The following is a 13,786-nucleotide window of genomic DNA, read 5'->3' on the forward strand; positions in this document are numbered from 1 at the left end:
CAGATTTTTGGCTCTGAATAATATTTATTTAACAAAATAAGAATCGCCCTGGCAACTATTGGCAGCCAGAATGTTTTTGTTCGTGACGGCTGCATCCCTCAAAATTGCGGTAGGAATTTTCCTTGCTGTCAAAGGGATAAGCCACAATCAGTTAAATAAATAGGTTTCTTTAAACACACACTCGCATTGATTTGTATTCAGCACATTTATCATTAAAAACAACAGGCCTTAATGCATGTGCAGATTTTAAGCTTCGCAATGGAAATGGATGAGCGCAAAAATATACAAAAAATAAATGAAATCAAACTGAATTTTATTTGCCTGGCTCGTATTTGCAGAAGGCGTTCATTCTCATTTTCATTCATTCATTCATTTGCTCATTCATATCGAAATTCGTTTGGGATATGCTCTTGTTTATTAAAACATGTGCGTTTCGATTGTGTTTTTCTTTTTTTATTTTGCGAGATTCCAGCAATTTTATTTATTTATGCAAAGAATTTCTGTTTTGAATGCAAATTAAGTATGGGCCAGTGGCAAAATATTGGTAGCGAATCGGTTCACCTTTTACCTTTGCCAGCAAATCGAGTGGAAGAAAATAGTTGGGCCAGACATTAATAACGCGCATAAGTTATTGCACCTGTTGGCAACTTTTGATGGGCAATGAAATACTAAGCCAGTGGAATAAACTTGGTTGCGGTAAGTTGTTTTTAATGCCTTCCTCTTCCCGAGCGATTTTTTTGTTCATAATCCATGGCAGCAGAATGAGCAAACTTCTGTTTTAATGGCAAGCTCAGACACTGGTGGAGAAATGCCAGTTAACTGGGGGAAAATTTGAAGAATTGTAGTATCATAATATTTAGAAATTAAATTATAAAAATTAATCTTGCAATAATTCAATTTTTTATAATTCACACTATTTTGTAATCTTTAGAAATGTTTTGAATAAAATAATACTTTTTATAAGAAAGTGCAAACTTTTTGTTATCTTGGTAAAATATTTAAGAAAATTTCAAAAAATATTTTTAATGAAAGCTGCTGTTTTTTTTTATTTCCAAATATTTTAATTTTAAAAATGTTGTATAAAAAATCCACACCTATATAAGTACTTTATTTCCAACTTATATTACCCACCCACTTGCTCAATGAATACTAACATTTTTCGATTGGCTGCTGCCAATATGATGTTGTCTCGAATGTGTGCCAAATCTATTAAATTTCAAGCGTTGAAAAACAAACCAGAAAAACACTGGCAGCGAGAAAAAAACGCAAATTGCGCTTTATTTAAGTACAAAAATAACAAGAAACGCAGCGGAATTGAATAGAAGTGTGGATCAGGGGCGGGGCGGAGATTTGCGGGGGCGTGGAAGTGGGAGCGGAACAAAAGGCGGCGGTACTAGAATAAATTTGAAAACCGCACTAAATTTTTGTTTTCTTTTATTTGCGCGCGTCCGAATTTGTCGGTTATATGGGTTCATTCGCACATTGTTGTTGTGGTTGATGGCGTCCGCCAGGTTTATTTGGTATATATATCTTGTGGAAAAGGAGCGGGCGGAAAGGGTGGCAGGTGCAGGATGGATGGATTGGGTAATGCGAATAGGGGAAGGGGGTGGGACGTTCGGCATACAAGATTGCCAGTCTTAACGCCTCAATTCAGATTCTTGTTTACGCGCCGACGTCCAACAATTTTTGCGTCTTCTAATCAAAACGAGAGAAATTGTTTTCATCCTTCCTTTGCACTAGGAAAAATAACGTGATTAGCAAGTGTCAGCAGTTTGATTTATGATCTAAAGATTTACAAATGTCGTGACTTACAGAAAGAAAGTTCAGAAGAAAACACTTTCGAGAAAATAAATAATTAAATTTTACTAGGTACTTATTTAAATACCTTTATACAAAATATGTTTCATTCTAGGTAAGTTAAAGAAACATTTTTTATATTAAATATTATTTATTCAGCCCTTTTTGATTTTGAACAATTTAATAAACAGTTAAAATGTATAAATTAAATAATAAAATCACATAAAGCCAAGAACGCATGATATAGATTTTTTAAAGAATTGTTTAATGTTGTATATTTCAAAGATAACCATTTTTTCCAGTGGACCCCTTCTTTGGCTGTGTTTTTCCATTTTCCCCTGGCCCCTTTTATCCCCCTTCCCCTCCTCATCCACCAGCCACTGGTTTTGTGTTGATTGCAAAATGTGCGAGCATTTCACTGCTGTTGTTTCGACTTTTGTTGGCTTTAGTTTTGCATTTATTCCGATTATTTATTTTCGTACTTTTTCTTTGCGTTGGCTCGTATTTTTGGTTTATATTTTTGGGGCCGCAACCTACGGAACTTTCCACAATGCAGTGGGCGGTTCATTTCTATTTTCAGCGCAACGTTTAATGGCTTTTCTCACATTTGACATTTGCACGGAATAAACGACAATGCACATGTGTGCATGTAAACAAAATTTGAATTTGTTTACAAACGCCTAATTGGGCGTGCACGAGAATCAACAATGTTATCGATAATAAGCAAGCGGGCCTGACATTTGCCAAAAACTGTTCAAATTTATTTTCGCCCATCAAAATTGTCCAATAAAAGTGGAGATGGTTTACTCAAAATAAGCCATAATGTACACATTTTAGTGAATATTAAAAACCACAAAAATAAACCGTATTTTAGACTAACTTAATATTTTAATATAAATAAGACTATAAATAAATATAAATATTTGACAGTTATTATAAATAATAATAATATATGAAAACTAAAAAAATATATAGATTTCCTAATATATTGGTTGAGTTACTTACAAATGGTGGCCAGAATAAATTCAATTATTTACCGGGGATAAACTACAATGAACCTGAAATTATTTTAATGGAAATTTGCAGGGACCGTAATCATTATAAGTGAAAAAATAAAAATCTTTATTTAATGATTATTTTGTAAGCGAAAAAAATATCGCTCAGAAATAATGATTATTATGTGAGCGATATTATTTCGCTTAAAATTATCACTCAAAGTGCGATAGCAGCCGTTCTGTACGAAATTTTACAAACTTTTAAATTTCTGCTTGTAGGTAGAACCACGGAGCACACATCGAGTTAATAAAAGAAGGTGATTTCTTTGTATAAACTTTTTAAAACGCGGTTTTTAGTTGACATAAGGTATGCTTAAATACAACAAGTTGTATCAACCTTAGAACTTTATGTCATTTATTTATTAGTAAAACGACTTAACAAGATGTTATGAACTATTCCACTTAGATTCAACCCGACATGTGGGCTGGGTGCTAGTGTGTTGGTCCACCGAGCTGTAAGCACGAGTTCGAATCCCACAGAAAGTGTTTTTATACAAAAAGTTTTTTTTGTTTTTTTTAAGCGTTTATACATAGAAAATTTATTTTTTTTCTTAACGGAATATGTGCTCCGTGGTTCTACTTACAAGAGCACGTTTAAATCTTTGTAAAATTTCACGTAGGACGGATGCAATCCCACTTTGAGTGATATTTTTGAGCGAAATATATCACTCACAAAATAATCATTATTTCTGAGCGATATTTTTTTCGCTTACAAAATAATCATTAAATGGAGATTTTTATTTTTTACTCAAAAAAAATAATCATTATTTTCGGTCCCTGGAAATTTGATATCTATATGCGCGGCAATGAAATTCGATATTTGATGACGCTATGGATATTGAATTGATTTGCGGAACAGGGAATTGCGTTGATGGTAAACACGATTGACAGATAAAAGATTGGATTGTTCGGCACTCGACTGACAGCTCTTCGATAACCGGGAAACGTCAAACTGCGAAGTCGCCGAAGGATGATGATCTCCTTAGAGATTGCTTATTACCGAGCACAATGCACTTGCCAAATTCCCAGTTCAGTTCAGTGCATTGCACATTTCCTGTTGCTGCCTTTCAGACAACCCAATCCCAATCCGAAATCCAAAAGAAAAAAACAGATAACGATCTGCAGCCATTCAATTATGGGCCAGACCTCTAACAAATCTCTATCGGATGGCTGTGCCAATCCCAATCCCAAGATTGAACCCTGAACCCCTCTTTGAACAGAAAACAACGAATACAAATCGTATCGGCTTTCTTTTACGGGCTGCAAGTGTTTGGCAACCTGATCAAGGGCTTATCTCGCCGATCGGGGCGAGTGCATTTGTCATGGGGATCAGAAGATATTGGATGGTCGGGGGCCTTGACCCGGCCACAATAGGGTACCTACAATGCAGGATTCACTGTGCCTGCCATTGTTGTCATAAATTACACTTCAATTGTTGGCCAGGTCGTGGCACTTGGCATCGGTGATGAGAAGACTCTAGGTAGCTGTAACTGAACAAATTTCTGAGTCCGTTTTCTCAGCACTATTTCACCTTAGCTGCAGAAAAAAAATATATTTTTGAGATATTATTTATTTAATTTTAAAAAGATAATCATATTTAAATATTAACCAATTTTGAAATGAATAAATTTAATATTTGTTTTGTCTTTTATTTAATTATTATTAATTTAATTTGTAAACTCTTTTAAATCATTTTAATTTGTAATACACAAAATATCTTCTAAATTTGGATGGCATTTTTAGATATTTTTAAGTCATGTTGGATCGAAAAACACCTGGTACCTTTCTCATCACTGCCGTCCATAGAGATTGGCATTAGGATCTGCAATCAGCGCGTTCTTTTTCGGCTGTCTATTTTCCTTTCTTGTAATTTTTTTACAGGTCCCCGAAAAGTGTCAAAAATATCAAATGTCCTTCTTTCTTCACGCTCGCTGCCTTTCTATGGGAATCTCTAGGATAGAAATGGTAGCAGGACAGCTACCTGCCGGGCATAATTAATTTAATCACTGCTCATTGCACACATTGAGGGGCGAACAAAGGAGGAGACTGAAGCCTAAGCCCAGAACCCACTGAGCACAAGTGTCCATTGTGCCGGCAGTCCTGGTGACGTGCCCCAGACCCACGACAGGCCGAGGGTTTTGGTATGGGTATGGGTAGCTATACCAATATATATAACAATCCCAGTTCTCAGTTCCCCGAGCCCAGACAATCGACCCCTCAGCTCAGCCCCTCACTCCAGACCGTGACAGACAAGATTCTGGAGGGAAGAAAATAGGAACCAGAACCCAAACTCAAACCCAAACCCGAACCTGATTCTCAAACCGAACGTGAAGAATCCTGTCCGCACCGAACCGAACCCTCATCGCCTGATTGAGGTCTCGAGAGCTGATCTTCCCCCGATGCGCAGCGTCATCGTCTTCATCTTCATCATCAACTCTTCATTTGTGTGACAAACAAAGACGGCGGCAGCGGAGAAATCAAGTCCCTGTTTTCGCCTCAGGGATGGGCGTGCATCGTGATCGATTGTGGCCATTAGGACCGTGGATATCTTGGCTATTGATAGCACAAAGTATTAGGTCGGGAGCAGATTCTAAAAACTACATATACCAAGATTACAATAGTAAAGTACTAAACAATGTGTGGATAAATCTTTGGATCTTTTATATAAGGTACAAGCGGTTTAAATAAAATGTTCTGGAGGAGAACTATTTCATTCAATAAGATAAAATTTCTATAAATAATATTTAATATAATAATATATTCATATACATATATATAATATATTAATATATATTAATATTTAATATTTATTAAATATAGTCATTGATTTAGCAGTATTTACTTTATCCGGAAAAGAACAAAAGTGTTTTCTCCAGAAATTAATTATTTTAATATTGTTAAATATAGTATATAATTTAAAGATTATTTTAAGGAAAGAGAAAATATTTTAAATAATTACTAGACATTTTCACTCATTAAGTAAGACTCCAAATGAGTTGGCATTAATTAATTGGTGTTATACCAAGACACATAGATGGTATCTAAAGAACAAGTGAAAGTCATTGGAGAGCATCAAAAATGAAAAACCATCACGCAGATGAGTGTGCATTATAGTTTGGGTAAAGAACTCTTGAAAAACGAAAGATGCATGAAATTCGAGATCAACCTTATTGCGTGTCACGCAAGGTGTCCCGTGATTCTTTGGGTTTGTCCAGTTGGTCACGCACTCATCCCGACCGATCATCTCCCAGGCCTGTGATGTCCCACTGAGATGGTCGCACCCCCTCCCCTCAGTATACCCTATATATATCCCCTATATAGTATCTTCTGGATCGCCTGACCGACGACAAACAGAAGGGCGGACAGACAAGCCACAGGAAAAAAGAAAGGAAAGCCGTGTGTGCGTGCTTACCAAGAAACGAGTGATGAAAAAATGGAAGACAAATACACAGGTGGCGGGGGAAGGGATCCTCTGGCGTATTTTGGTAGTTAAATTGCGGCCCATTGTCTTTGGCCGAGATCGCTGGCTATTTGTTCAAAGCAGTCGACATGCATAAATGGTTGCTAATATCGGTATATATCGATGGGATTCGACCGAACCGAACCGGTTTCGAACCTTTGTCCGCCCAGCTGGGCTTGGCACCTTCGCATCACCCTCACGGATGAGGAAGATATACCTGTCCCACATATTCATACCTATACGGTATAGTATCCCCTATTCCGTGGAAAGAAGAGGAAAGGCGGGAGGGCCATCATCTCGTGGCGCGCACTTTGCATATAAATCATTTTTATGACTTGTTATTTTTCACTATTTATTTTACTTCTCGCCCCGTCGTTGTTGTTTATCGGTAGAAAAGCAACGATTCTCTGTTGATTTTCGTTCATCTGCCTCCCTCTTTAACGGAGGGGGGACTTTTGTAAATTACAACATTATTTAGCCTGGGCCAGCTATGCGGGATTGAATAATTGCCGGACTCCATCCGAGGGCCTGTGGGGGATCGTAATTAAAGGCAACTCATAGCAATGCCCCCCGCCGGTCTATATATAGGCATCCATCTGTTTAATTAACAGCTTTTGACCTTGTCCAATCGTTTATAAACAATTGCCCTCCGATGCCTGCGAGTGCCGAAATCGGCATTTGTCCGCTTTGCGGTGGGAAATCCGTTGCGGATCGAAATCAAATGGAAAATTACCGGGGCCCCGCAAAAGGGTGAAAACTATTTTCCATCCCCCGAACTGGATTAATTATAACAGCTGAACTAAAACAAACTTTGCGCGGAACGGGTCAGATTTATGTAGCTATTAGGCAATTAAAATTAACGAGCAATCCAAAGATCTGCAAATAAGGTTGTCACAAAGCTATAAATGTACTCTCTACAAAGTGGATTAAAAAGGATTACAAATGCACAAGGATGAAATAAAGATAATTTCAGACGAAAATCAAATTTCAATAATTTATATTATTTGTTTTGTGCCCTGTAATAATTTTTGTATTTACTTTTTTATTTAATAAAGCACACTAAGTATCTAATTTATTTTCGCAATAAGTCAGAAGCCATTCTAATGAAAAACTTCCCAGTTCCTAGTAAGGTATATTGCCTTGAAAAATCAATACAAATCTGCTTTGATATCAAACATGATAAATTTCCTGAACCACTTATTGGATTTTTTTCTAGCCTTCTCCCTGGATCAGCGCAATTTGTTTACACTCCTTGGCGATTTATGTGGCATTTAGGGGGCCAGATGTGCCCCACCCCTTTTTTGCCCAGCCCCCGGGCCCTCAATATCGAAAAAGAAAGAAGGCCCCAGTCCATTGTAAATATCACATAATCCACCGCAAACAATTTTTCCGAGGACTGCGTTTTCCGCCGGTTTTTCTTTGTTTTCTGTTTTTTTTTTTGGGGCGACGGCAGTGTAGAAAAATTTTAATAAAAAGTAAATTTGAAATAAACAAAATGTTTGTAATATCAGAAATTTATTGCAATTGTAGGGCCCACAACGGCGGAAACTGAGGCTGAAACTGAAACCCTGGCGGGGGATAATGGCGGGCCCGAACCGAGAAGCGATTTATAAAAAGAAAACCAAAATTACGCGACTTGTTTAAATTCTGAAAAGCCATTAAACGCAGCTGGGGCCCCGGACACGAAACACAAACTCAGATCCACAGTCACAGGCATAGCAACATCCACATCCACATCCAGACCCGGAGCACCATCAGCAGAACCAGAACCGCAATTATCATGAACGCAATATCCCGGCGAGAAGGGAGGGCCCATGGCAAACACTTTGACGCAAAAACTTAAATCGTTAAATATTTATAAACGAGCTGAGAAAGCCGGGGCCGGGTGTACCACATGCACATAGAGCGTCGAGAAATTAGACAAGAGGGAAAACCAGGAAACGGACATCAAGTGGACACCAGCTGGATGGCCGGCATCAGCATCGGTGCTGTATATCAACACATCATAATCCCAGGAGTCCGGGGGCCAAATGGGCAAGGTAATGGGGTGGTGGGTAAGCCCCAAAAGCCGCCGCCTGTTTATAAGGCTTACGCCACCGCCTAATATGGCTTTAATGAGCTGTCCCGGCCTGCGAAAAGGTGGTGGCAAATGCCTTAGAGGGGTTCCTGGATTTAACGTTAGTCGCAACGAAAAATCTCCTGGAATTCGGATTTCCAGTCGACGCCAAAAAGACCAAGGCAAAAAAGATTTTTCAAGATTTTTTAAAAGCCATTAAACATAAATCTTAAACAGTTCCGGCTTAAACTCCTTGGAAGGCGGAAAAACAGGTAGGGAAATGAAGTAGCAACCCTAATTTCCTGCTGAAAGTGAAAATTGAAAAGGCTTGGGATTACTTTGGAGGAGCATTAAAATTTCCTTAGATGAAAGATGGATAATGTAATTCGATTTGGGATGATGGCAGGCAAAATATTCCCTGTGATATAGATTTAGTTAGTAAGCTTGGTCAAAAGTAGAAATAAGGAAAACATTTTCTTAGATATTAGATAAAAATATTAATCAGTTCCGGCTTAAATACCGGAAACTAAAGATATTTAGAGGATTTACTTTGAAGAACCTTTTTTTGCATGCGCATGTGGTTTTTATTATCCTTTTTCTGTACTCACCTTCCACAAAGAAACGTTTCAGCCATCACTTATGCCGCTAATCTAATGACCCTAGAACACCCCATATTTTTCAAAGTTCTTATCCCACCCAAATGATTTCGAACGGAAAGAGTGTATAAAATAGAACAAGACCTGAATGGAAATCCAAACTGCAGACTCCGCATAAAAAGCGCCACTCCAATGGCGATGGCAATCCACTTGCAATCTCCACTAACCTTGTTCCAGCTTGTTCTTCTTCTCCTTTGTCGGGGATTTATGGGTTTCTCCCCCGGAACGGGAGCACATCCTCCCCCACAGTTTTTGGACCCTCGCTGCAGGCACTACAATAGTTTAATTAACATTAACGCTGACGCCAACTACTGATGGCAATAAAAAACCATTAAAAGGAATTTATTTTAAGGACCGAACAGGCAATAAATCACATTACATGTCGCTATAAAAACAAAAGGCAACGAAAAGCTCTCTCTGCTGTGTGGCAGGTGGCACCGGATGAGGGGGCGTGGCCCTGCTTTTAGGGGGCAGAAATAAGAGCCAGCATGGGGTGGCAATAAAACGGATGAGAATGTTTTGTATATCGAAAAATCAATGCATCAATTTCACTGGCAGCGCTGGCGGGGGCGAATAAAAAAGGGGTGACGACAGAGGTCGACGCGAAAATAGTAGTAAAATGTTTGTTTATTTTTTATGTCCATAGTTTGTTGCCGCTTTTATTTGTTATCACGAGTGCCTCGCTTTTTCGTCCCAAGGGGGTGGGGACTTTGGCGCTAAAAGCATCGGCATTAAAAATGACGATAGGACATCAAAATGGAAATTAATGGCGATTATGTGGCACATAAAAACATGAACAGCAACTAACTGGCATATAAGTAATGCGATTACTGAGCTGCCCCAACTTGAAGCCTAATTGATAAGGGATTATTCGGGAACTGTATTCTCTACATTTTATGAATCCTTTTAATGGCGGCTGATTAGATTTTATTCGCAAGAGTGAATAATTCAAAACTAAAATAAAAAGCCGTTAAATGTGTTTAATGTGAGCCCAATGCATTCATAAATAATTCTTTTTTATGACAAATGTTAAGGGATAAAATAGTGTTTTTAATGGGTTTGCATTTTCATGTCAGATACATTTGGTTTCCACAAGAAAATAAAAAAGCATGTTGGCAATCAGAAATATCCATTATTATATGTACTACATTTATTTTTTCACCAAAACGATCTGTAATAATAAATTGTGCTTTAAGACAACCAGTAAATCGCTCTATTTATCCAGCACTTATGTCAAATATGGGTTGTTACTGAAAAGAATAACAGTCGTTCAGTTTTAATAGCTCCTTCCTTTGCTTATGGTTATTGTTCAGGTTGGAGTTGGGGATCATGAGCCATAAACTCCATACTATTTCCTAAAATCATCGCATCGCGCACTGGCACTATCAATTTTTTCTAAGCCCCGGGCAACTTTCACCCGTTTGAGCGTATCTAGTGCCAAGTAGAACATCAACTGGCTTTCAGACTGGTTCGGTGGTTCGATGGGGATATATGTACATACGTATGTCGCTATGGCTTTGTGGGACCATAAAGCTGCCTGGCAGAGGGAAAACACATTGATTTGCCATTTGAGCGCAAATTCATCGCAATAAAATCAACGTTGGCAAAGTTTTTTAATGCCACTTTCAATATTTGTTTGCGCACACCCCATATCAACCCACTGTAGTGGCTGTTTGTTCTCCTCTGGTTGATGCTTGTTTTATTTTTATTTTTCACCCCCTCACCACCCCACCACACAAAAACCCCGCCAGCGGGCAATTGTAAAGCGCGTTTTGTAATCGAAACTTTTAACGACTTGATGCGATTGGAAATTGTGTAATATCGGGCCACTAATACACACACCACTGGCAAATGGAGGACCCCGCCACATATGGGAGGGGATTCCGTATCCGGATCCGAATCCGAATCCGAATCGGAATTGGAAGCGAAACTGGAGTCCCCGTATCCTTGTGCGTGTCTGTCCCGAGTGGAGGGTCCTTCAGATTCTTTACTGCTGCCAAGGGCGCTACGTTCCGCTGAGCAGGGCACATCGGTTGATTGCATAAATCCACTGACGATGACGATGCCGCTCTGAATCGGACATATGTTCGAGTATAGGGCCGACGACGAGAAGGTCCTTAATTGATGAGGTTTATAATTTCCTTTTTATTTTCCCTCTTCGCCACTTCAGCAGCTGGGGTAATTCCTTTGATGTGCCAGTCGGTGGTTAAGAGCACGGAAGCCATCCAAGTCGGCTAATTAATTGAACTGATGCGGGAAAATCGGTGTGGGGCTGGTCTTTGAAGTAATCACTTACTATCGGGAGATGTGTAAGGCCTAAAGAAACAGCTACTTAAAGGTTAAACCTTATTAAAAAGAAAATTCAAGGCTCAACATTTCGAGTTTTTGTAATTTATTCTTTATTTTCTTCAATTTCCGATAGTATCGTTAATATTGATTGTGGCCACTATCTATATTTTCCCAACCCTAGACCGAACATTTTATTTTAGTTTAGTTTTCAGTTTCATAAAAAATATCAGTAGACTGTATTAAATGAAAACCGAAGACCTCTAAACACTTGGGAATTACTTTTCTACCATAAAGTCGAATACTGCTTAGTGGGCGATTATTTGTCGATTTTGCAAAACTTTCTTTACTCCCTGCCCATTTTACCTTATTTGTGGGATTTGTTTTGACAATTTATGTAGCGCCATTTGCCGCAACACACGCACATTAATATCAGCTTCGAAAACTCACTCCCACAGCGATTGAAAAAAGGGGCTTTGCGGATTCGTCACAGGCCGTTGAAGTTGAAGGAATCCCTCGAAGTGCTGGCAAAGCAATCCGAAGCGACGACAAAGATGTGCTAATAAATTTCAACTTAATTTCCGAAATGTGCAACTAACACATAAAAAGCACAGAGTCGAAGGATCAGGACGGGGACGAGAACGAACGGAAGCAGGACCCTCTGGAGGCATTGTTCCTTGAGGATGGCGAAAAATTTCGAGTATGGTTTTTGCATAAAACTTCAATTTAAATTGACATTTGAGTGGAAAGTAATTGCATGATATGCGCGGAGCATAAAAAAGGCAGTAACCGCCCTGGGAATTGGGCGTGTTTAATATATGGGCCATCCCCCTGATCCCCTTCGCCTTTCAGGGCTTAGCTTCTACACTGAAAAAAATAAAAGAAATAAAATAAAATAAATTCTTTTTTTTTTAACTTACAATATTGAGTTGGTAACTTTACATATTATTAAATACTATTATTTTTTATTTTTTTAACATTTATTTAGGAACCTTTTTTATTGTTCAAATAAAAAATACCACCCATTAATTGAAGAAAAACAAGAGAGAACGCTATAGTCGGGTTGTTGTCCCGACTATCTAATACCCGTCACTCCCGACTAATAATCGTAACTCAGCTAAAGGGAGTGCGAGGGAGATAGATATATAATTTTTGATTGCGTATAACTTTTTAATGAATGGTCCGATTTGAAAAACGTCTTCTACATTTCGATAGGTATAAATATACACAACAAAATTGCATTTATACTTCTCGGAAATCTTTAAAGATATGGGCGCAGGACCCATTTTAAAATCGTTAGTGGGCGATTGTGGGCGTTAGAGGGGGCGTGGCGCTCGGCTAAAATAAACTTGCGCTGCGTAGGAAGCCAAAGAATATGTGTGGGAAATCTCAACCTTCTAGCTTTTGTAGTTTCTGAGATCTCAGCGTTCATACAGACGGACAGACGGACAGACGGACAGACAGACAGACAGACAGACAGACAGACAGAAGGACAGACAGACAGACGGACAGACGGACAGACGGACATGGCTAGATCGACTCGGCTAGTGACCCTGATCAAGAATATATATACTTTATGGGGTCGGAAACGCTTCCTTCTAGCTGTTACATACTTTTGCACGAATCTAGTATACCCTTTTACTCTACGAGTAACGGGTATAAATACCCTTACTAAAATCCCAACTTCTGGATTTCAGTGTAGTTTTTGGGGCATTAAATGCGATTTCACTCTACTCCCATCCATCCATCCATCCATGGCGGGAAGTTCTACTGAGCTCATTATGCGCTCGTTTATATGCCGCATTTGTTGTTGCGGTCCGGTGTTGTTGTTGCAAAGTTCTGTGCACATTATGAGGGTCTGGGTTCTGGTTCCGCAGAGTCCCGATGTTCCAATGTTCTGATGTTCCGGGGCCTTTTGGGTTCCGGGTCTTTGTGCTGTGGGCCAGCGAATGCGGGCAATTTTTGTCTCTCCATTTCGCCGTTTTTTTGTTTGTTTCTGTTTCTCTTTTAAATTAAATGCCAATAAATTTGCATTTTTTGTGCCACACCCCCCGCGCTCACCACTTTTACGCCCATCATCCCGGCAGCAATTGCTCTAAGTGCGGAACTGTGGGGGAAAAAGTGTCATTTGCTTTGGGCACTCGTGCCTTCGATTTGGTTTACTTTCATTTCGTTTCGTTTGGTTTGGTTGGGTTTCATTTCGTTTGGTTTGGTTTGGGGTGAAAAGTTTTTCAATTCCCGAACCCACACAAAATGTCCAAGTTTTACAGTCGCAAATAAATGTTGTTAATTTGTTTTAATTTCGAGCACATTTATTTGCTAATTTCCCTGACAAGGCAGTCCAATGGAAAATGGATTTGGATTAAAATAATTTTCTTGGTATGCCCTCGAAGGCTGTGTATTTTGTTTTCCAAACGATTACCCGAGACAACTGGCTGAAAGTATCTTGCGAAAAAAAAAATCGAAGAATTACGGT

The sequence above is a fragment of the Drosophila takahashii genome, chromosome 3L (assembly GCF_030179915.1).
Source record: "Drosophila takahashii strain IR98-3 E-12201 chromosome 3L, DtakHiC1v2, whole genome shotgun sequence".
Classification (NCBI taxonomy): domain Eukaryota; kingdom Metazoa; phylum Arthropoda; class Insecta; order Diptera; family Drosophilidae; genus Drosophila; species Drosophila takahashii.